The sequence below is a fragment of the Dama dama genome, chromosome 23 (genome assembly GCF_033118175.1).
Source record: "Dama dama isolate Ldn47 chromosome 23, ASM3311817v1, whole genome shotgun sequence".
Lineage (NCBI taxonomy): Eukaryota > Metazoa > Chordata > Mammalia > Artiodactyla > Cervidae > Dama > Dama dama.
In genome coordinates this window covers 36750690-36774800 of record NC_083703.1, presented here as the reverse complement: position 1 = coordinate 36774800, position 24111 = coordinate 36750690, and the positions used below count along the sequence as shown (strand labels likewise).

Here is a 24111-nt window from a genome sequence, read left to right as displayed (position 1 = left end):
TCACACTGATTGGGTTTCAAACTGACTGAAGATTAGAAGTTGGAGGTTTTACTTAATGTCTGATGATTATTATGTATGCTTTGCCTACATTTCTTATTCAAATATTAAAGGAGCCCTGAGAGACCTTCTGTTTATAGCTATTATCAATTCCTTAATATAAGACCATAGATTACACTTCTTTTATCTGCCCTTTGTGCCTCGATAGATTATTGCAAACATAATGTATTAGTACTATGAATACTCAAGAAATGTTTAATTTATTGAAAAAAAAACTTTAAAACAAAAAAGACTATAAGCAATACAACTCAAGGGACAACAGAGCAGCCTGAAATTCTTATAGGGGAGATTTGCATTTTTTTCAATTGACTTTTATTTTTAAATTTTTTTCAGCAATCGTAGAATTTATTATTACAATGCAGGTTTAAAGAAAAAGCACCTATGGCCCGTCACAAAGACTCAGGAGCCAACTTGATGGGGCTTCCACAGGCCAGGTCCAGGACAATGTGAGCCTCCCAATAATTGTGTTAATACACTGTAAGCCATTGGGAAAGTAGTAATCCACGAGTCCATATTAATAGGTAATAACCACGAGTAAGTGATAAATAATTGGGGGCTCACTGATCAAAATGAAGGGTGTGCTGGAGCTGAAAGTTCACAGTAAAGCCTGGATCAGAGAAGAATCATCGAGATGCTCAATACAGGCAATTTGGTGAAATGCTGGTGTCTCCCCCTGCCAGACTACTTGTTGGTTGAAAGGGAGAAGAAAACAGCAAACTACATGCTCTAGATCGACATCACCAGTGAGGAACAGAGGACTACCACGTGCCTCCAGGAGTGATCCCGAGAAGGGTGTATTACCTGTGTAGTGTTTCGGTCAAGAAGGTAGACCTGCACCTCATCATAAGGAAACTAGGCAAATGCAGAGCGAGGAATGTTCTATTTTAAAAAGGGGTGAAGAGCTGCATTCTTCAAACACTTAAAGAAAAGCTACTGAAACGTTCTAGATTAAAAGGTGACTGAACGAGACATGACAGTTAGATGCAACAACAGACTCCAGATTCAGCTGTGTGCTGGAGGGAATAAATTTTCTATAAAGGACATTATTAACTTAAGAAGACAAGACTGGAACACTGATACCAATGATAGCATGGCATGCATGCTCAGTTGCTAAGTCTTGCCCAACTTTTTTCAAACCCATGTACTGTAGCTTGCCAGGCTCCTCTGTCCATGGGATTTCCCAGGCAAGAATACTGGAGAGGGTTGCCATTTCCTTTTCCAGGGGATCTTACTGACCCAGGGATCAAACCTACGTCTCTTACGTCTCCTGCACTGGCAGGCAGGTTCTTTACCACTGAGCCACCAGGTAAGCCCAATGATAGATTAAATTAGATAAAAGCATATGTGCGTGCTAAATCTCTTCAGTTGTGTCAGACTCTTTGTGACCCTAGGGACTGCAGTCCATCAGGCTTCTCTATCCATGGGATTCTCCAAGGCAAGAATACTGGAGTGGGTTACCATGCCCTCCTCCAGGGGATCTTCCCAACTCAGGGATTGAACCCACATCTTTGATGTCTCCTTCATTGGCAGGAGAGTTCTTTACCGCTAGTTCCATCTGGAAGCTCAGATAAAAGCATAGCATGGTGTTAAATTTACTGACGTTAATAACTGTGCAACTGTTAGGAAACAGTGATGTATATGGAGATAAAGAGCTTTAGTGTATGTAACTTACCCCAAACAAGTCAGGGAAAAAAATATTAGAGCAAATGATAAACTGAAGGGGGAAAAATACTAATAGGGGAACAATGTGGATGTTCTTAGTACTATTGTTATTCTTTCAACTTTTCCATAAACATGGAACTTCTGTGGTGGTCCAGTGGTTAAGAATCTGCCTGCTGATGCAGAGGACCTGGGTTTGATCTCTGATCCAGGAAGATTCCACATGCCTCAGCAACTAAGCGCCAACTGTGCAACAAAAGAAGCCATTGCAATGAAGAGTAGCCCCTATCTGATGCAACTAGAGAAACCCCAGTTTGATCCCTGGGTCAGTAAAACCCCAGCAACGAAGACCCAGTGCAGACAAAAATAAATAAATAAAAATTTAAAAAGATAAAGTAATTAAGACACAGCATAAACACATCAATGAAACAAAATGTAGGGTCTAGATTCATAAGCGTACAGTCAGGTGACCTTCAATAAAAATTTCAAGACAACTCACTAAGGAAAGTCTTTCAAAACAAAACTTTTCTGTATGGGTGAAATTATTACCACATTTAAACAAAAAAAAAAAAAAGGAAGACTTTTAGTCTATGAAATCATCTTTCACTTTTACCTATTTTAATATTACAGATTTCAAATACATAGAAAACCATAAAGGAAACTCTAACCAAATCCCGTATATGTACTTTTTACAAAGAAAATTTAACAACAGATAAAGATCAAGCTGATTCTTGGATACGGTCTGAAAACTTAGTAACTGGGAAGGCAGAAACATCGATGGGTGCCTGTGTTCCTAATATTGACCAGAAACAGATAGCCAAATATTTCTCCTGCAAAGAGTAGTTTATTTGAGATCAGCAGAGAATTGTAATTTGAGGTATGCAACCATGGGGGACTACATGCAAATCCCTGCACAAAAGGGGAGGAGCCCGATTTTATAGAGGGGACGGGAAGTCGGGAGGGTGGGCCAAAGTGAACAAGGAGTTCAGGGCTTGTCATTGGCTGAGTCCCCAGGAGGAAACAGAGGGAGTCTGTCTTCTTCCTGTGGGGTTCTGCTGTCATCACAGGCAGTGAGAGCGCCCCCTGCTGGTCTCAATTCTATTTAATTGGGGTTTCTGATTGATTTTTTAAATTTCATTAAACTTTATGTTTTTTAAAAAATGTTTTAATTGAACGATAATTGCTTTACAGAATTTTGTGGTTTTCTGTCATAAGGAGGCCACCTCCAATAATCTGATTATTGATTTTTTTTTTTTTTTTTAACATCAACAAAAGGGAGCTTGCAAAGTGATGACTTGGAAAGGAGTGTCTCTGTCATCCTTGTGGGCGAGCTTGCTGTGGAGCAGGTGCTCTGTGGACTTTGTCGTGCGGATGAGTGACCGGGTAATGAGAGCACAGCTTGCCCCTCAGAGCCCTGTCCACCCCCAGGCAAGCTTCGATGCGGTGCTATAGTTCCTCCATTGTGACATCACCTCGTCTCCAAGTTCATCTACTGCACGTAGGAGGAGACCTTCTGGCCTCACCTCTTTCCTTGTAGCTCCTCCAATAACTCTTCCAATCTACAAGGCATTGCTCTAGAGATTTTAAGTTAGTCAGAACTGAAATGCTTTCCTGCATATTTAGGTCAACAGAGTTCATTAGTCAATACAGGCAGTTCACATGCATATTCTTTCATGACTAAGTCTTCCTTCTTCTAATGAATGACATTTGGACCTGAATTCAGGAAATACATTTGGTCCTAAATTGCACATGCAAAACAGAATAGTTAAAGAGTGATTTCGTGCAGTTCCCCTGAGAAGCAGATGACAAGCAGGGATGAGATGGATAAGAGATGTAGTGGGGAAACACTGGTGAGGGACGATGGGGAAGGAGTAGAAGGAGGCAGGAGAGCCAACAGACCCTGAGGCAGGTCTGGCACCCATGAAGGAGAGAAGGAAGGGAGATGGAGTGGGAGGAGGAATAAAAGTGCCGAGGAACGCCATGGACTGCTCTGTGGTTCTAAGAAAATTTCAGTCAGTCTGGAAGGGTCTTTTGAGCCAAAGTTATCCATCAGAGGAGCCCCTGCCTCCCAGGAGTAATATCCCTAACGTGCCTGATCACTGGCCAGTGCAGCCTGTAGGAAGATTAACCTGGCTGCCAGCATGTCAGCAGCCACGACTAGAAGCCAATTATACCTCCTGCCCTAGAAAATCTGAGGGGCACATTCTTCTGGCCACGACAGACAATAATTTGCATGACTTAAAAAAATTTATTTTTAAAATTGTTATTTATTTGTTTATTGGCTGCACTGGGTCTTTGTTGCCGCACATGGGCTTTCTCTAGTTGTGGCGAGTGCAGGCTGCTCTTCCTTGTGGTGCACGGGCTTCTCATTGCAGTGGCTTATCTCGTGGTGCATGCAGGCATGCGGGCTTCAGGAGTTGCGATGGCAGGGGCTTCAGTAGATGTGGTGTACCGGCTTAGCTGATCTGCAGCATGTAAGATCTTCCCAGACCAGGGATGAAACCAGTGTCCCCTCTGCATTGCAAGGCAGATTGTTAGCCACTGAACCACCAGGGAAGCCCCGGCAATTTGCATTATTCAGACTTCGAAACCCTCAGATTTCACCTGAAATGGTGGTTTGATCCAAGGCAAGTTTGGGACTTAGGCCTTAATCTTCCTGGACCCTGGTCTCAGTTCCACTTGACTGTGAACAAGACTTGCAGTTAGAGCATTGTAAGTGGAAAGTGAATAAAGGATCCACGTCTTGCTGAAAATGTTAAGCTATAGCCCTGCCGCAGAGTGACTTCTGCTTTCATTTCAAAATGTGGTAGGTTCATCACTTCCCTCCAGTCTCAGAAAGATAGCAATTCAGGATATTGGGTGTTGGATGCCCATTTGACTCTCCAAAACTAGTGGCTGTCACGTTGAAGGCTTGCTTAATTATTTTTATAGACTGATGTATAGACCAAGAGAGATTCAAATTCACCTTTGCTGCCATATGAGAAGGGGTTTTCCCTGTGGCTCAGTGGTAAAGAATCCACCCGCAATGTAGGAGAGGCCGGTTTGATCCCTGGGTCGGGAAGAACCCCTGGAGGAGGCAATGGCAACCCACTCCAGCATTCTTGCCTGGAGAGACCCATGGACAGAGGAGCCTGGCAGGCTACAGTCCATGGGGTCCCAAAGACTCGGACATGACCGAAGCGACTTGCTGCCTAAGCGACTCCTAAGCCCTCCCGAGAATACTGGCTTCCTAAACCATCACCTTACGGGCAAAAGTCAGCTCTACTTGTCCAACTGGTGGCAGAGATCCTGAGAATCGTGGATCATGGAGGCAAAGGTGGCCCTTCAGAAGGTGACATTCTCATATATCATGTGTGTTAAGTCGGAGAAGGCAATGGCACCCCACTCCAGTACTCTTGCCTGGAAAATCCCACGGACGGAGCAACCTGGTAGGCTGCAGTCTGTGGGGTCGCTAACAGTCGGACACGACTGAGCAACTTCACTTTCACTTTTTACTTTCATGCATTGGAGAAGGAAATGGCAATCCACTCCAGTGTTCTTGCCTGGAGAATCCCAGGGACGGGGGAGCCTGGTGGGCTGCCGTCTATGGGGTTGCACACAGTTGACTGGAGTGGCTTAGCAGCAGCAGCAGCAGAATCCTCTAATTAGCAAGATTAACAGAGATACTTCCAGTCTTGGGAATGCTTGGTAAGTTTAAAAATCTTTATTTTTCTTTAAGCTTTCTTTCCCCCCACCAAAATACGGATCATGAAGTGCATAATGCAGCAACCTTATAGGGTTTTTAAAGGGAAAAAATAAAGATTTATATTTAAATTACTCTTAAATACACAGGGAAAATTACTTAATCACATAGCTAAGATCAAGTTTAAGGAATTTGGGACTTAGGGGAAATTACACTGTGCTTTGTACTTTTGCCTTCTTCCCTGCCTGTAAAAAAATACTAATGTGATATAATGTAGTTAAAATTAGATTTTGAGGGGAATAGAGGTGGGGAAAAGAAACAGAGAAAAGCAGAGGCTTTGAGAGAGAAACAAATAAGAGAAAAGTAGGTGTGGGTTTGGCCCCGAGACTGGGAGGACACTGTATAGACTCATTTCATGCATGTGTGTCTGGTAGTATCCAGGGTCCTTGTTTAGCAGGATCCTTGTTTTAGCTCACTATGAAAGTGAATGTGGCTCCGTCGTGTCCGACTCTGTGACTCCATGGACTATGGAATTCTCCAGACCAGAATACTGGAGTGGGTAGCCTATCCCTTCTCCAGGGGATCTTCCCAACCCAGGAATTGAACCGGGGTCTCCTGCATCGCAGGTGGATTCTTTAACCAACTGAGCTATGAGGGAAGCCCATCAGCTTACTATGATACATCCCTTTCTCTAATTCACTGCCTTCTTGAGTTTGGTGCCTGGCGTCTCTAATGCCTGGGCTCTCTGATGACCGTTTCGGTGTGTTTTACCCAGAAGTGGCTCTGTGCACAGCAAGTTCTTCTCTAATAAGTCTGACTTGTTCCCAAGGCACATCTCTCTGTCATGCTGATTGTTAAGACAATGGATTGTTTATTAACGAGGTAGGAATCAAGAAACTGTGTTTCTAGCTGCGTTATCTTAGACAAACCATTTAATCCTTTTATTCTGATTCCTTGTTGTTGAAATGAAGAGGTTGGACTAGGCATCTTTCAGCTTTAAGTGTTTGTCTATATCTTTAACCCTGGAGAAGGGAATGGCAATCCACTTCGGTATTCTTGCTTGGAGAATCCCTATGGACAGAGGAACCTGGCCAGCTACAGTTCATAGGGTCACACAGGTCGGACCTGACTGAAGCGACTTAGTACAGCACTATATATTTGACCGTTACCCTTAACCAATCAGTCTGGAACTCCTTGGTCAGTGCCAGTGAGATAATTCACCTGATAGACTCTTTTGTCCCCCCAAAGTAGGCGACCTAGCCTGAAATAATTCATTTTTTTTTTCATTTATGACTTCCTGTCCCTCCCTTCCTGTGCCTTTAAGAATCTTTGCTTTTCTGCAGCTTTTTGAGACTCCTTTCTTTTTGTGAGATGGTATGCTGCCCAGTTCATGAATCGTTTAATAAAGCCAATTATTTCTTAAAAAAAAAAACCAGTTACCCTTTACAGGTATTTGTTCAAGGTTGATATTTCCACTGGGAGCTGGGCTAATGAGAATAATGTGTAAGTGTAATTAAAAGATTCATTAGTATGACAAAACCCACTGGAAAAAAAAAATAATAATAATAAACATTAAAAAAAAAAAAAAAGATTCATTAATTGCCACTACTGTAAGGAGAAGTAAAACATATTTGTTAGAAGTGGATATTTTCATTTTGGAGTAGGCTGATAAGAGTACTTACCCATTGTGGATTCATTCAGACTCAATTCAGAATCCATATATTTTACTCCTACACTGCCACTAGTTACTTTTGCTATTTATGAGTCATTTATGAAATGAATATTCATTATTAGCCAACCTCTTTAGATCATTGGGTATGTTTCTGATAAGAAAACTTTTATAAAATCTAGGAAAATTATTAAGCATTTATTAATGTTTAAGGTTCTATTTCACTAATATATCTTAACTGTGACAAGAGAAATATAACATATTGAGAATTTAGATATATCTGAAGCTGACTTCTTTTTATTTAGATCACATTCATGAATTAAGAAGCTAAGTCAACATAAATTTTCAGACAGATAAAAAAAGAAATGAAAGAAATTTGACAGACAGATTGAGAGAGATGTAGGATCTATCAAGGAGGACACACACAATTTCAGAAAGAGAATATAGATAGTAACCAAAGCAACAACAGAGAAAAATATACGTTTGATGCAGCCATCATATGCCAAGCAGATTACATTTTAAGAGACTGATATTTAGCCACATTCTCCTAAAATTTTACAAGAATGACAAAAAACTCTTAGAAGCTTTATGACGTAAAGAAAACAAAATAAACAATGAGTTCTAAGGCCAAGTACCCAGGGATTTCCCTTGTTGTCCAGTGGTTAAGTGTCTACCTTCCAACGCAGGAGATGCAGGTTCAACCCTGGTTGCGGAACTAAGATCCCACATGCTGCAACCACTGAGCCTGCATGCCACAACTAAGACACGGCCAAATAAATACATAAATGTTTCTAAAAGTTAAATAATAAGGCACAGGACCCATGCTTCCAAATTTTAAATTTTTTCCAATTCTTATTGTATTTATTGTCATATACAAGTTCTTGGGTCTATCTTCTCAAATCTTGTCACTCATCAAACTCCTGTGTTTTCTCATACGTATTGTATATTGTCTCAACTGGAAAACTGGAAATGACTTTAAATTTATTAACTTTCTGGTCAAGAACATTCTTTAAACATAGACTACTGTACTCTTCTGTAGAAATACAGATTTAAGATTTTTAGTAACAGCTCATATGGTCCCTAAACACCACTAATAACTAGTTTCACATAATAAAGTGAATCTAATTTTTGCTTTTTGTCTGTATTATATTTTAAACCAATTTTGGTTAATGGTTATCTATAGAGATTTTTAAATGTATCATATCTTTGAAATTAAGTAAAAATTACATGTGTAGACTTAGATGGCAAATAAATACATTCTAATAGAAGGCAAGTTTCTCTATTAGTACTTTCTCAAATAAGGAGAAGGGTATGTGTTTCCCTTCATTGCTGACTACAGTGTTCATGTAAAGATTAGGAATACTAATTTTGTAGGATTAGGTGGCTGCTCTTTGATCAAGGGAATATTATTTTCCACATGCATCCCATTGGCTACAATAATAGGGATGATGACAATGTATGATAATGACGATGACAATAGTTAACATTTATTGAAATATAATCACTAAAACAGGAGTCAGCAAATTTTTCTGTAAAGGGGCAGATAGGAAATAATTTAGACTTTGCAAGCCACAGTCTTAGTCTCAATTATTCAGCTCTGGTATCATAGTATTAAAGAAGCTATTGTTCAGTCACTAAGTTGTATCCAACTCTTTTCAACCCCATAGACTGCAGCACTCCAGGCTTCCCTGTCCTTCACTTATCTCCTGGGGTTTGTTCAAATTCATGTCCAACGAGTTGGTGATACCATCCAACCATCTCATTCTCTGCTGCCCCATTCTCTTCCTGCCCTCAATCTTTCCCAGCATCAGAAATCTTTCCCCACCATCCCATTTCACTGGGTCAGCTCTTCACATCAGGTGGCCAAAGTACTGGAGTTCAACTTCAGCATCAGTCCTTCCAATGAATATTCAGGACTGATTTCCTTTAGGATGGACTGGCTGGATCTCCTTGCAGTCCAAGGGACTCTCAAGAGTCTTCTCCAGCACCACAGTTTGAAAGCACTTTGGACAATATATAATTAAATGAGCATAGCTGTGTTCCAATAAAACTTTATTTACTTTATAGGTCAGTCAAAACTTTATAGGTCAGGGTTCAGATTTGGCCTGAGGGCTGTAATTTGCTGGCCCCTGGATTAAATAATTGAGGATATTTGAATTCCAGTGAATTACTTTATTGTAGTTAAGTGTTGTATTTCTTTAACTCCTGCTTTAAATTCCATTATTCTTTAAAATATATGCTGGTTCAGACAGTGAAGAATCCTCCTGCAATGCAGGAGACCTGGGTTTGATCCCTGGGTTGGGAAGATCCCCGGGAGAAGGGAATAGCAATTCACTCCAGTATTCTTGCCTAGAGAATTCCATGGACAGAGGAGTCTGGTGGGCTACAATCCAGGGGGTTGCAAAGAGTCGGACATGACTGAGCAACGAATACTTTCAGTATATAAATAAAAGTATATTAGATTTATTTTAGTCTTAAAAAATTATCCCCATATCATGCATGTTTGCTAAAGATTCAAAGCAACATTTTCTGTTTGAACAATAATAATTAGCATCTACTTTTTAGTAACAGTGTTAATTTTTACTGTATAACCAATCATCCCCCAAATGTAATGACTTAAAAAGCAGAGTACCAGTACTTGCTCACAGTTCTGTAGGTCAGTCCTTTGGGTCTGTCTTTGCTCCATGGAGGGTCAGCAGCTCTCAGTTCCCTGCCAGTGTGTAGCTCTCACCTGCAGAAGCTGGATTGGCTGGCACGGCCTGGTCCTCTTTCCATGTACTCTGGGTCCTCTCTCCATGTACTCTTTCATCCTTTACAAGACTAGCCTGAGATTTTTCTGAAAAGTGGGTATGTCATAGGGAAGAACAAATGTGAATTCATATTGGATCTGTTTCTTTTCCATTAACCTTTGTACTCTATGCTTTTGTTACAAGTTCATCACTAAAGGGATGTTGTCTATAGCTTAAAATGTACATAATGGTCTATCTCTGGGAATCCTGCCTCCCATGCCTGAGAGTTAAGGTTGAAAATACCTTTGTTTAGCTTATGGGAAACATCCAGATGAAGCCCATCTGTGAATGGATGTAGGAAAGAAGAAATTAACACACCCCCTCTGGGGTCTGGCTGGAACTAGGAAATAATTTGCTACAACTTATCACTGATGCTGAAGCTGAAACTCCCAATACTTTGGCTACCTCATGTGAAGAGCTGACTCACTGGAAAAGACCCTGATGCTGGGAGGGATTGGGGGCAGGACGAGAAAGGGACAACAGAGGATGAGATGGTTGGATGGCATCACCGACTCGATGGACATGAGTTTGGGTAAACTCCGGGAAATTGGTGATGGACAGGGAGGCCTGGCGTGCTGCGATTCATTGGGTTGCAAAGAGTCGGACACGACTGAGCGACTCAACTGAACTGAACTGATCACCTTTTTCACTTTACTTCCTCACCTTCCCCTCTTTGTTCTATAAAAGAAACTAGCATTCAAACCCCAGCAAAATGGATCTTTGGGACACTAGTCCACCATCTTCTCTACCTGCTGACTTTCTGAATAAAATCACTATTCCTAGCCCCAGCAGCTTTCTCAATTGATTGGCTTGTCAGGCATTGAGCAGTATGAGCTTAGGCTTGGTAACAGGCAGAGTCTTCAACAGCAAGAGAGGGAGGGGCTGTGTGCACAGGTGCTGGTCAAGCCTCCACTTGCACTACATTTGCAGGGCAAGTCCCATGGTCAAGTCCAGATATAAGGACTGGAAATAGACGGTCTCCTGAGGAAGGCACTGCAAAGGCACGTTGCAGAGACACATAGGTACACCAGAGAGAACTGAGAGGCTGCAGGACGGACTGGGGTCCTTGGAGTTGTGTCACATGTACTCACTTACTCCAGATCTGCTTTGCTCTCAGCCGTGTAGGGTGTGTAAACCAGTTGACTCCAGAACTAGCTCATCGTTAGGCATGGATTTTGTACAACAGAGGCGAATAAGCATGTGTGTTGCTTAAAGCCATTTAACTGATGTCCCTGCACAGAGTTGTCATTTAGACTGTTTTCAGTTTTCATTCTTGCCCACGTCTTTCTACGACCAGGCCAAGACCAGAGCCATATAGTTAGTTAGTTTAGATACATACAGGGTCTGTATGTATCTAAGAGGATTTAAAGCAGCTACTCAATTTCTTGTTCTCAGTTCTCTTGTGTATTAGAGAAACACATTCCTCTCCATCTGAGCCCAAAGCCTGGCCTCCAGTCTAAGTAAAAGATGCACTCTTGATGGCCAAATATACCCCTACCCAGTTTAACACTAAAATGTTCTTAACTCCAGTTCCATTTTTCTGAGAATTCAGTGTCAGGCTTCTCTCTCTTAAATGGTAGCTCTCAGGCTCTTACATCCTTGCAGAAAGCACGGTTGCTCTAAAAACTTAAAAGTATTTTGACTTTTCTCAGTGTTTACCAGCCCATCTCAGTGACACAAGGCTCATTCTCTGATTTTCTTTGAAATCATTGTCTTCTGCATTAAATATTGTCATATGCCTATCACCTAATCACCAGGATAGACTGCCAAATCTATATTTATTTTCTAATAGAAGTTGGGAAGTCTATAACTCTCCTTTTTAAGGTTTTGACTTTTCCTAATAAGTGCCAGCATGTTTATTAAACAAGTCTCCAAATAAAAAATCTCTTCTACATGTTTGCTGCTCTGTAACAAAAATATATGCTAAATTTAAGAAAAATACATGTTATAAAAAGCGTATACTATAAAATGAAGCCTAAATTGACCTATTTTTTAATTCTTCCTCAAGTCTAAGTCATGATACAGTCATTCCTCTTTAAAAAAAGTTTCTGTGCTTGCTATCACTGATAGAAAAACAAGGTTGATTTACAAAATATACCAGAACTTGGCCAAAGTTGAGACACACTGTTAATGGAAAGGGAGTGAACAGGGTAACTCCCAAAAAAGGGGACAAGAAAATGCTCTTTTGAGAAAACAGAGTAGAAAGATTTTATCACAATCTATTTTTTTCTCTCTACCTCTTCCTACTTTGGACTTTAATCACAGTCTTAAAGTTGCAGACAAACATCTAGGAGTATCCCTCTCTCAAGACTTTTCATATTTGTCTAATACAGTATTCATTTTCAAAGTAGACTATAATCTGGGGGCTGTTTGGACTTTCCAGGATTTCCGTAACCAGTGATCATGCTGCTGGAAGTTTTTGGTTAAGAGCAGTCCAGTACCTGAGCAGGATCCTATGGGGGCATTCCAGGGACAGATCCCCCGCTGTGTCCTCTGTCTGCCTCTTGTTTATGGAAAAAACTTTAGTCTCTGGAGGCCTTCCTGAGTTCCAAAGAACACATTTAATCAGAGAAGTAAGAGAATGCAGAAACAAAGGAAAACAGTCCAGCAAGACATGATAATGATAGTTTAGCCATTAAAGTCAAGGACATTCAGCTCCTCTTCAAGGGCTACAAATAATATTCTGAGCCATATCCTTGAGCTATTTTGCAGGTACTGAAACCCTCACCAGGTAGAAGGTAGAAGTTAAATGCATACTGATCACCAGCTTGTGATCAGACCAGCTGGAATTGGAAGGTTTCTGATTTTCATTCCTGATTACCTCATCACCAACCAATCAGAAGAATGTTCATGAGCTGATCACACACCCTGAAGTCCTCTTCTTCACTCGGTCCTTAAAAACCTTTCCCTGAAAGCCTTTGGGGAATTTGGGCCTTTTGAGAATTAACTGCCCATATTCCTTGGCCCCACATTGGGGCCAAGCTGAAACAGGAGGCTGGGAATTTAAGGAACAATCTTGAAAGGAATGACATAGCCTGAGGACATAACATAGACTGATAAGCATCAAACAGACATAAGATGGCAGACAAATCGACTTTCACTAGACCTTGAGTCTAGTGTGTCTCAGTGTGCACTCACTGTAACGTATTAGCAAGCTAAATGATAACCCTACAGACATCATGATAGTTGCAAGTCCATAAAGGTCATAAAGGTGGGTGGTGGCCCAATTTCTGAAAACACCCACCCTTTCCCCAGGTGGTGCTAGTGGTAAAGAATCCACTTGCCAATGCAGGAGACCTAAGAGATGGGGGTTCGATCCCTGGGTTGGGAAGGTCCCTTGAAGAAGGACATGGCAACTCACTCCAGAATTCTTGCCTGGAGAATCCGAGGGACAGAGGAGCCTGGCGGGCTACAGTCCATTGGGTCACAGAGTTGGACATGACTGAAGTGACCTAGCACATAGCCTTCCCCAAGATAGCTGGAATATCCCTCCCACTCACCAGCCTAAGAAATGACCCACCCCTATAAAAACTGACACCCTCTTACCTGGCTGCAGCTCTCGCCTTCTGAGGTGGCCCATACTTTGTGGAGTGTTTCTCTCTAAATGAATCCACCTCTTACCTATCATTTTGTCTCACACTGAACTCTTTTTGCAATGAAGTATCAAGAACCTGAACTCCATTAAGTCCTGAGAGCAGGTGTGTGATCTCAGTTAGAAGACTTGGTTCAAGTCCCAGTCTGGGTTTTGCCTGGGTTCAAGTCCCAGTCACTTGGGTTCAGGTTTCAATCTGAGTTGCAGTTTCAAAATGTTGCACTTTCCTTCACCAGAACCTGGGGTCACTAGATTGTTTTTATGGCCTGTAGGTGAGTGGACCCAAGTTTGGTTCTGTAACAGTCCCTTTTACTTAAGCTCAACAAAGAAAAATGTGAAAACCAAAGAGGTAAACCTAAGATTTTGTTTTAGCTGATTTGAGGGAAAATGTGAAGCCTCGTCACAAAGTACTTCTCAACAAAGCGTGCCTGGGTGAATTTCCTGGTGAAATTCAGGCCAGAGACAGACGTGAGTGAGCCCTGGTTTGCTGCACCGGGTTCCCCTAGTGAGGGGTTCTGTCCTCCTTTGGAAGAGCTTTGTTTGGAAAGGATCTGAAGAAGCAAAAGGGAGGAACAGGTTCTGAAGGTTATCGCTATCCATCAGATTTCTGCGGGAGCCCCTCCAGGGCTGCTGCACCCAGCACCTGTGGTTTTCTGGAGCTCCTGTGTTGATGGTGCAAGGAAGCTGCACTTGGTAGGGACTGCTCCTGACTTCCTGAGATCTCAATGAGCTCTGCATCTCTACTGTAGAGTGTAGGTTTGTCTGTAGGTGCAGGGAGCTCACTGGAACTGATGGAAGTAACGGTGTCAGGAAAGGAGGGTGACGAGGAATTCATGGTAGCAGATGGAGCAAGCCTGAAGGAGGAGCTTGCCAAAGGCTTGCATCCATATTTCTCCTGACAGGCTCCCTTTCTTTTCCTTTGCAGGGTCTGTCTCTTCATCCCTTTTCCTTCTTTACTATTTCTTCTTACTTTTATTATTGACTATTCACAACTTCTTTTCCTTATTGTATTTCTTTTGGTATTGCTTGTGTGCATGCTTAGTCACGTCCAGCTCTTTGTGAACCCATGGACTGTAGCCTGTCAGGCTCCTCTGTCCATGAAATTTTCCAGGTAAGACTATTGGAGTGGGTTGCCATTTCCTTCTCCAGGGGATCTTCCTGACTCAGGGATCAAACCTGCATCTCTTCCATCTCCTGCATTGGTAGGGGGATTTGTTACCACTTGTGCCACCTGGAAAGCCTCCTTTGATACAATCAATCATATTCTTTTTTATGTTTGACCACACCACATGGCTTACAGGATCTTAGTTCCCCAACTAGGGATTGAACCTAGGCAGAGCAGTGGAGGTGCTGAGTCCTAACCACTGGATCACCCGGGAATTCCAATCCTACTCTTTTATTTTTTTAAGATTTTTCTGATGTGGACCATTTTTAAAGTCTTTATTGAATTTGTTACAATATTGCTTCTGTTTTTTGTTTTTTCTTCTGACTGTGAGGCATGTGGGATTTTAGCTACCTGACCATGGATTGAACCTGTTCCTTCATTGAAAGGCAAAGTCTTAACCACTGGACCGCCAGAGAAGTCACCCCCCTATTCTATTAAAAGACCTCTCTCTACTCAGTTTTTGTTCCTCTGATAAGTATTGGGATAGAAAGAGCCGTAATTGAGATGAATGGTATTTCCAAATTAATATATTATTTCATAGAATGTGCTGTATGCTCAGTCACTCAGTCATGCCTAACTGTTTTGCAACCCCATGGACTGTAGCCCACGAGGCTCCTCTGTTGATGGGATTTTCCAGGCAAGAATACTGGAGTGGGTTTCCTTTTCCTACTCCAGGGGATCTTCCTGGCCCAGGGACTGAACCCGAATTTCTTGTGTCTCCTGCATTGGCAGGTAGATTCTTTACCACTGCTCCACCTGGGAAGCCTATTTTATAGAATACATTTTTTATATTTTTGCTCAGCATAGGTAACTAAGAAATTTGACTAAGACATTTCACCTTTTAATTTCCTTTCCTAAAAGTTATACACTAAAAGCCTGGTGTCAGTGACCTGTGGGATGGCTGCTTGTGGTGGGGCAGCCACTGTTTGGCTGCCTGATTTGGTCTCTCAGCCTCTGTTTTGAGAACCCTTTACTGCGAGTCATTTTTGGAAGTGGCTTCTTTCCTTCATGGGAACAGAAGGCTGTAGGACCAGGCAAATAGCAGGGAGAGGAGTATTGAGCCTGTTATCGAGGACTGGACATTTAGATACTCTTGAGACTGAATGTTGAATCACTGAAGCACTGGGATGAAAACAGTTACCAGCTGAGAAGACATTCTTACTGCTCCAAGAACTTTGCTGACAACTTGCTTCCTGACCCTTGAGAGCAACTTGGTTCCTGTTCTTTGTCCAAGTTGGGGGACCCAACTTTCCAGGAATTCTCTAAGCTCTTCCAATAAATTCCATTTTGCTTATTATAGCCAGAGTTGGTTTTTGATGTTCTCAAGAAAAAAAAAATCCAGATTCTATTGCCCAAAATGCTCCAGGATACCAACTCAATAGTGCTCTCTGAAGATCATGAGTCACTCTGGATACTTCAGGGACATATTTACCGTTTCTAAATGAATTTTGATATTTAAAGTGAAAATTTAGAAAATTCAGCAAAAAAATAGAAAGAAAAAAATTTTTGTCACCAGTTCAATGCAGCTACTTAAAATTATTTGTAGTTATCTCAAAATCAAAAAAGCATGTATTTCTACATATCTATCCGTCTATTTAAGCATGAATAAGGTAGAAATTCTTTTCTCTTTTTGTTACTTGGTCTTTTTTTCTATCTGTAGCCAGTTCTGTATACAACAGATCTTCATCAATGTTGGAGTCTGTCAATTGAACCACAGAAATTTCTATGACATTTCTGCTAAAGACCAGTATTTTATTTGTTCAGTTTGGAGGAAAATAAAAGTCAGGAATGTGTTCAGGCCACATTGTCTTTTATATCTCATTTATAGTGGATGATAAACACTTAAATTACCCAGTATGAGATGAGGATTTTGAAGCTTGATTTTGAAGCCCTGGGTTCATAGGTATTCCTTGCATTTACTTGGTGTGTAATCTGGGGCATATTATGTGATCTTTATGCTTCTTAGTTTCTCTATTTGCAAAAAGGGGATGGGAATATCTGCCTTCAAGGTGAATGTGAATATTAAAGGTAACATATGAAAAATGCCTGGTCATTCATTGTGTGTGCAACCTCTATGGTCCATGTATCACCTATAGAAAGTAGGCTGTAAACTATAGGTAGTGTTAAATATAAAAGGAGAGCAGCCAATTCCATAGTTTTTCTCCTCTTACCTATTGCCTTAAATCAGTAATTCTTTTTAAAAAATTAACTATTAATTTGGGTAACTGGGTTTTAGTTGCAACATGTGGGATCTAGTTCCCTGATCAGGGATTGAACCCAGGCCCCCTGTATTGGGAGCTCGGAGTCTTACTACTGGACCACCAGGAAAATCTCACCTTAAATCATAATTCTTAACTTTTTTTTTTGACTACCCCTTGAGACCAAAGAAAACAATGGATTCTCTTTCTGAAACAATAAACATCACAACACAAGCCCAGAGTTTTGTATACAATCTAGTGGGATTCTCAGACTATCTTAAAGCCATTTCATGGACTAAATATTAAGAATTCCTGCTTTAAATCAAGTAGCTCTTTTAAGCTGCCTGTTGCTGTGCCTGGTAGTGTTACAAATACCCATGTCTCCCGGAAGATGGGATGGGGCTGTAGAAACAGTTCTGGCCCGAGGGCTTTGACGGGAAGAGCATAGGATTGTAGTGGGCAGGTGTGAGTTCTCTGTTTTCTCTGTCCCATCAGGGGAGCTGGAAGTGTTAATAAAGGACTTTAAGGTGGCAGAGTTGCAAAATGTAGGCATCCCACATCCCCAATTCCATGTCTCTCCTCTCGGTAGGAGGGCCACCAAGGAGACCCACCTGACCCACACAGGATTAGGAGGGGATGGAGGGATCAATCTATGCTATGCCAATTTTCTGAGAAGTCAGAGTGCCTGGAAGGCAGCTAGTGCTGCTTAACCCAACTGGTACACTCTCTCTGCTGACACATAAGGCCTCAGAGAACTTGGATCAACGTGGACCATGTCCATGTTAAATTGTTGTTGTCCAGTCACTAAGTCATGTCTGACTCTCTGCGACCCCATGGACTGCAACACACCAGGCTTCCCTCTCCTTCACTATCTCCGGGAGTTTGCTCAAATTCATATCCACTGAGATGGAGATGCTACCTAACCATCTCATGCTCTGTTGTCCTCTTCTTTTGCCTTCAATCTTTCCCAGCACCAGGGTCTTTTGCAATGAGTCGGTTCTTCACATCAAGTGGTCGAAGTATTGGAGTTTCATCTTTAGCAGAGTTCCAGAGAACAGCAAGGAGAGATAAGAAGGCCTTCTTCAATGAACAGTGCAAAGAAACAGAGGAACACAACAACAGAATGGGAAAGACTAGCAATCTCTTCAATAAAATTTGAGATATCAAGAGAACATTTCATGCAAGGATGGGCATGATAAAGGACAGAAATGTAAGGACCTAACAGAAGCAGAAGAGATTAAGAGATGGCAAGGATACACAGAACTATACAAAAAAGGCCCCAAGATGGTGGGGCACTCACCTAGGCATCCTGGAGTGTGAAGTCAAGTGGGCCTTAGGAAGCATTACAACAAAGCTAGTGGAGGTGACAGAATTCCAGTTGAGCTATTTAAAATCCTAAAAGATGATGCTGTTAAAGTGGTGCACTCAGTAAGTCAGCAAATTTGGAAAACTCAGTAGTGGCCATAGGACTGGAAATGGTCAGTGTTCATTCCAACCCCAAAAAAAGGTAGTGCCAAAGAATGTTCAAACTACCGAACAACTGCACTCATTTTGTGTGCTAGTAAGGTTATGCTCAAAATCTTTCAAGTTAGGCTTCAGCAGTATGTGAACTGAAAACTTCCAGTTGTATAAGCTGGGTTTAGAAGGGGCAGAGGAAAAAAATGTTAAATTAAATCTGTATATTAATAACAACAGGTTTATGAAGTGCTTGTTCAATGGACGTGCATATATCTCACTGTATTTTTACAACTGTAGGACGGCAGGGATAGTATACATCTTCTATGGATACAGCAAACTAAAACTCAAAATCTACAGTGCCTTGTCCAAACACACTTGTGGAGACTAACACTCTTTTACCATGCTGTACTTTTACAGAAATATGTCTTAGAATGTTACTGCACCTGTAACAAAATCCAATCTAGCAATTCATTCATCCTAGGCTTGTTCTACAAAAGACATGAAGTGGTTCTATTTCAACTAGATTCTACTTATTAAAGGGTTTAGCTTAAAGTGGATGTTATATAGAGAAAGTCTGCTAACTTTCTGGAACTATGTAGTTAGTTCATCTACTGAAAGGTTTTAACAACAACAAAAAAAACCACATATACTTGATAAAAATTGTTAATCAAAGCAATATACTATTGAGGAATTTGTTAACAATAATATGAATTTTATATTTCACATTTCTTTTTGTCAAAAACAAAATATTTGCTTCAAAACAAGTGAAAGGTGTATTTCTAAAGAAACCACAAAATTCACGTCTTTAATCCTTTATTTTTATGAAATATATTAATTCAGAAAAGCACATAAACATATGTACATTTTAATGGATTAAAAATAAATATACATGCATCCACCACTGAAATCAAGAAATAAGGTACCAGCCCTCTAAAAGCAATCACCTTCAATAACAAACTTCATTTACTATTAATTCAACATTAATTTCCTGAATTCATTGGAACATGAATTTTCCACAAATGCAACAGACACAAGAATTGAAAATAAATACAACAGAGTCTGCTTGTTAGCAAATTTAAAGTAGCAAGGTATTTTGCTTTAGACAACCTATTTCACTTGTTAAGTCATGTTATTCTTTCAAAGGAAGTGAACATCACGGTAAAGGTACTGACATCTTCGGGAAGAAAAACTGAAGTGAGCTGTATTGTTATTTCTTTCTTTCACTATTTAGATTTGAATTTCTTCATCAAATGGAGATGCTGTATCACCCACCCCAACTTAAACAACTTAGAGCACAGTACAACGTACTTTCAGATCATTTCTTTCCATATTTGAGAGCAGACTTAGACTTAGCTACGAGCAACAAGAAACCCAGTGTTACAGCGGCTTACCAAAATAGCAGATTATTTTCTCTCACAGAAAAAAAAATCTGGCTGTCCGCAGTCTCTCTGGGGCCGATACGCCTGTCCACTGTGCCAGGAAACCATCCTTAGCGCACAGCTTCTACTTCACAGCTCAAGATGGCTAGTCAAGCTCCAGCCATCACATCATGTTGTGCCAGAGGAAGGAGAGGTGGAATAGCCCTTTCTCTTCAAGGATCCCTTAGAAGTTCCAAGCACTTCTGCTTATATCCTGCTAGACAGAAGTTGATCACATGGCTACCTCAAGATACAGGGAAGTAAGGAAATACAGTCTTCTGGACAGATAGTCCCACTAAAAACCAAGCGTTCTACTAAGAACGAAAAGATACTGGCAGGAGGTCTTTTTGCCACAGAGAGCTTTCATATTTGTAGTGTTCTGTAGGTAAATCTACTCACTATATAAACAGGTCAATATTCTGTCAAATAGGGTATTTCCCTGGTGTTCCTATGGTTAAGACTCTGTGCTCCCAATGCAGGGGGCTTGGGTTCCATCCCTGGTCAGGGAACTAGAGTCCATTTGCCACAACTAAGTGATGGCATTCTGCAAGGATCCTGGGTGCCCCAGCTAAATCCTGGTGAAGCCAAACAAATAATAAGTAAAAATATACATCTAATATTCCTTCAGACAAGAAAGTAACTTTCATGTAGAAAAACATCAAAAATGGATTTTAGAATTTTGCAGATGAAATTTTTTAGATGTTGATGTAAGATGGCTTTTTAAATATATAGATGATGAATATCCCCTTTTCTTAAAGTATACTTCATGATGCAAGAAAGGATGAAAAGTCAGATGAAAAACATTTTAAAAGGAGGGAATTTGGCACCACACAGTTGCATACTACCTGTATCAAGCAGTCAACACTAATACAAGTTTGGAGCTGTGCCGATGGAGTCATATGTCCCTGCTGTGCTGGGCTGGGCTGCAAGTACAGACACCTGCTCATAAGTCCCAAGTGTGCTCCCTGCTGCGATGGGTTTAACACAGTGGCCTAAATGCACACAATACAGTCAAACAGTGAGCTTAAAAGAATATCCCTACTAAAGTTATCCCATCTTGAAATGAAGCTTAATTAGGAAGTACTGGACATTGACATGAGTGATATCATAGTATTTCTTTAAATTCTACATGAAAAACTGGCTACCATGTTAAATTCTATCCTAAGCTGGCTTACACTATTACCTCTTGAAGTGACGTGAGAGTCGCTGAGTTGTATCCAACTCTGCAAATTCTCCAAGCCAGAATACTGGACTGGGTAGCTGTTCCCTTCTCCAGGGTATCTTCCCAATCCAGGGATCAAACCCAGGTCTCCTGCATTGCAGGTGGATTCTTTACCAGCTGAGCCACCAGGGAAGCCCAAGAATACTGAAGTGAGTAGCCTATCCCTTCTCCAGCAGGTCTGCCTGACCCAGGAATTGAACTAGGGTCTCCTGCATTGCAGGCAGATTCTTTACTAGCTGAGCTACCAGAGAAGCCCACTATACCTCTTATGATTTCCCCAATCCAGCCGTATTCCAGGAATTTATGGAACAAATTATCTGTATGTGAGTGTTTGGAAGGTTTTGCAGAAATGATATCCTGCAGGGAGAGTGTTGACAGGGGTAGTGACTGCTATCTGCAGGACCTGGAGAAACCCTACTTTAACAAGAAATCATTGCAAACTGCATTAGAGCCTCTAGAGTCCACCAGTCTTTTTTCTTTTTTAATTTTTAAATTTTATTTATTATTTTTGGCTGAGCTGGGTCTTTGTTGCTTTGAGCAGGCTTTCTCTGGCTGTGGAAAGCCAGTCTTCGTTGTGGTATGTGGGCTTCTCATTGCGGTGGCTTCTCTGGTTTTGGGCTCTTGAGCCCAGTTGTGGTGCACGGGCTTAGCTGCTTTGAGGCATGTGGGATCTACCTGGATCAGAAGATCAAACCTGTGTCCCCTGCATTGGCAGGTGGCTTCTTCACTAATGGACCACCAGGGAAGTCCTAGAATTCACCAGTCTTATAGGCAAACTGTGCTTTACCAAACATACCGAAATGGTGTAATTTCTCCAAAACTTAAGGACTAAAAGGGTCCCAAGAAACCACTTTTAGGCTTTCCCTCTGCTTTGAAAGACAAACAGCTGAAGGGTGAAAAAGAAGCCTTACGGGCAGTGATAAGCTTTTTAGGGAGAGAAATTTTGCTAGTTTATATAGTTCCTAACATTAAAAAGGAGAAGGCAATGGCACCCCACTCCAGTACTCTTGCCTGGAAAATCCCATGGACGGAGGAGCCTGGTAGGCTGCATGCAGTCCATGGGGTTGTGAAGAGTCGGACACGGCTGAGCGACTTCATTTTCACTTTTCACTTTCATGCATTGGAGGAGGAAAAGGCAACCCACTCCAGTGTTCTTGCCTGGAGAATCCCAGGGACGGCAGAGCCTGGTGGGCTGCCGTCTATGGGGTCGTACAGTCGGACACGACTGAAGCGACTTAGCAGCAGCATTTAAAAAAAAAAAAAAAATTAAAAACCATTTGTTCACAAAAAGAGTAAAATTGGTAAAAAGCGGATACAATGAACATTTTTCAAAACAAAGAATCAGTTTTCCTATTTGAAAAGTTGCGTACCTTTCTCCTAAGGTCTGATATTGCTTTGCAAGAAGAAGTCGGCAAAGGAAAGTCTACACTGAGGAACACCGTGGACAAGCCAAGGACCCGTCGACCGGAGCGGCAGGCCTGAGTACCGTCACTGCAGCACTTCCACTTCCTCCCCAAGAGCTGCTGTCTCCCTCGCTGGCTGGATGACTGGCTGTTTGGGGGCAACTTCCTGGTAAAATGGAGTGCTTCCTTTTTGGATCCAGCCTGCTTTACTGTAATCTGAAGTAAAGCCTGGGACTTCCCTGGTGGTCCAGTGGTTAAGACTGTGCTTCTGCTGCACGGGGTGTGAGTCTGATCCCTGGTTGGGTAGTTAAGATCTCACATGACTGGATGAAGCCATAAGAAAACCTCCTAATACCTAACACGGGAAACTTTAAACAATGTTTTTGTCAGACTACAATTTTCACCAGTGAGTATATGTGCTTACGTACAAGCAGACAGTGCCATGCAAATTACATTGAATACTGTGGTTTTGTGAGCAGGGACTGGTCCATAACTTGGGGTCACCCATGCAGCATGTCAGAGTATCCATTTCACATGAGATGCACAGTATTATGACTCAGGCTGTATTCTAAGTTCTGTGGGTAATTCCTTGCAGTTTTTTTTTTAGAAGATTGTACTTTTTTTTTAAAAGATTTTTTTTAAAAAGATATGCCACGTGGTGCTAAATTATTTATCGAATCTCATTCACTGTTTACAGACAGCCCTATACCTAATCAAGCCAATTTTGGAGACAAGGAAGCATAATCTTGGGAGACTGTGATAATCTGCCCAACGTTACACTGCTAATCAGTCAACCATGTAGCGAGTTCTAGATCGTGTCATTCTGCTTCCAAAACCCATGCTCTCGATCACTACACTGTGTCAAGGCACAGGACAGAAAGGCAAGAAGAGAAAAAAAGAGAAGTGAAAAAGAGGTCAGTAAAAATTTCAGGGAATATATTTATTTTGTGACCCTTTAAAAATTCTAGCAAAACCTTTTAAAGTCACTTTTACAAGAGCCTTGTAGAGGCTTGAGGACATGAGTTTTTTATTCTTCCTCCACCAAGAGGATGGTGTTAAAATCAGGGTCACCGATGCCTTTTGCTGATAGTTCTCCCCTGTAGTGGCTGACATGTATTAATTTATTGGTTGAAATACAAATCTCCTGCTCATTTACAAATTTGAGACCTCTCATTAGAAAGGCATGCAAGTAATCTGCATAAGATTAGCTACATATGCAAATTTATATACATTTTCAAGTGTTACCTTTTATAGTATTTTATATTAGGGATAATCCAGCTTTTCCCCACTTAATTTGTGACAGCAGGACTGAATTAACCCTGTTTTAGAGAGTAAGCAGAAATGAAACCATATTCCTTTTTCTCTTGAGACTTACAATATTTTGCTACTTTCTTTGCACATTTTTGTAGTTAAATCTTCTTTCACTCAACAAATATTTATCTCATTCTATCACATACAGCCTTCACTCTAGTGAGAGCCAACAATTAAATGAAATACACAAGACAATAGGGCAAGTGGTATAAAGGGAAATTGAGCAGAGTAAGGGAGAGTAAGTGGGGTACAGTTTACATAGTTCTCAGAGTACAGACCTTTCTGAAAGAGATCTGAGGAGAGACATTGCGTAAGCAAAGTTCGTGCCAAGGGGAAGGGCACTCAGGCAGGATACTAGAGTAGAGGTCCTGAGACCCAGACATGCTTGGTGTAGCGGTGGAAAGTGGAGGGTCGAGAGGTGGGAGAAGACTGAGCAAGTAAAAAAGTCCTGAATGCAAAACCGGGGATAACGTGGGTGGGAGTGGTTT

General features: G+C 41.3%; 1 long non-coding RNA gene across 6 annotated transcripts in view; it reads right to left on the bottom strand.

Annotated features, from left to right (window-relative positions):
• LOC133044733 (uncharacterized) overlaps window positions 1–24111 on the bottom strand; it is a 34714-nt gene that overhangs the window by 5946 nt on the left and 4657 nt on the right. For 4 of the 6 annotated variants that reach the window (XR_009690043.1, XR_009690044.1, XR_009690045.1 and 1 more), the window contains 2 exons: window positions 12298–12397; window positions 4412–9903 (listed from right to left, as the gene is read on the bottom strand). This is a non-coding gene — a long non-coding RNA (uncharacterized LOC133044733). The other 2 variants (XR_009690047.1, XR_009690046.1) reach the window with 2 other exon arrangements.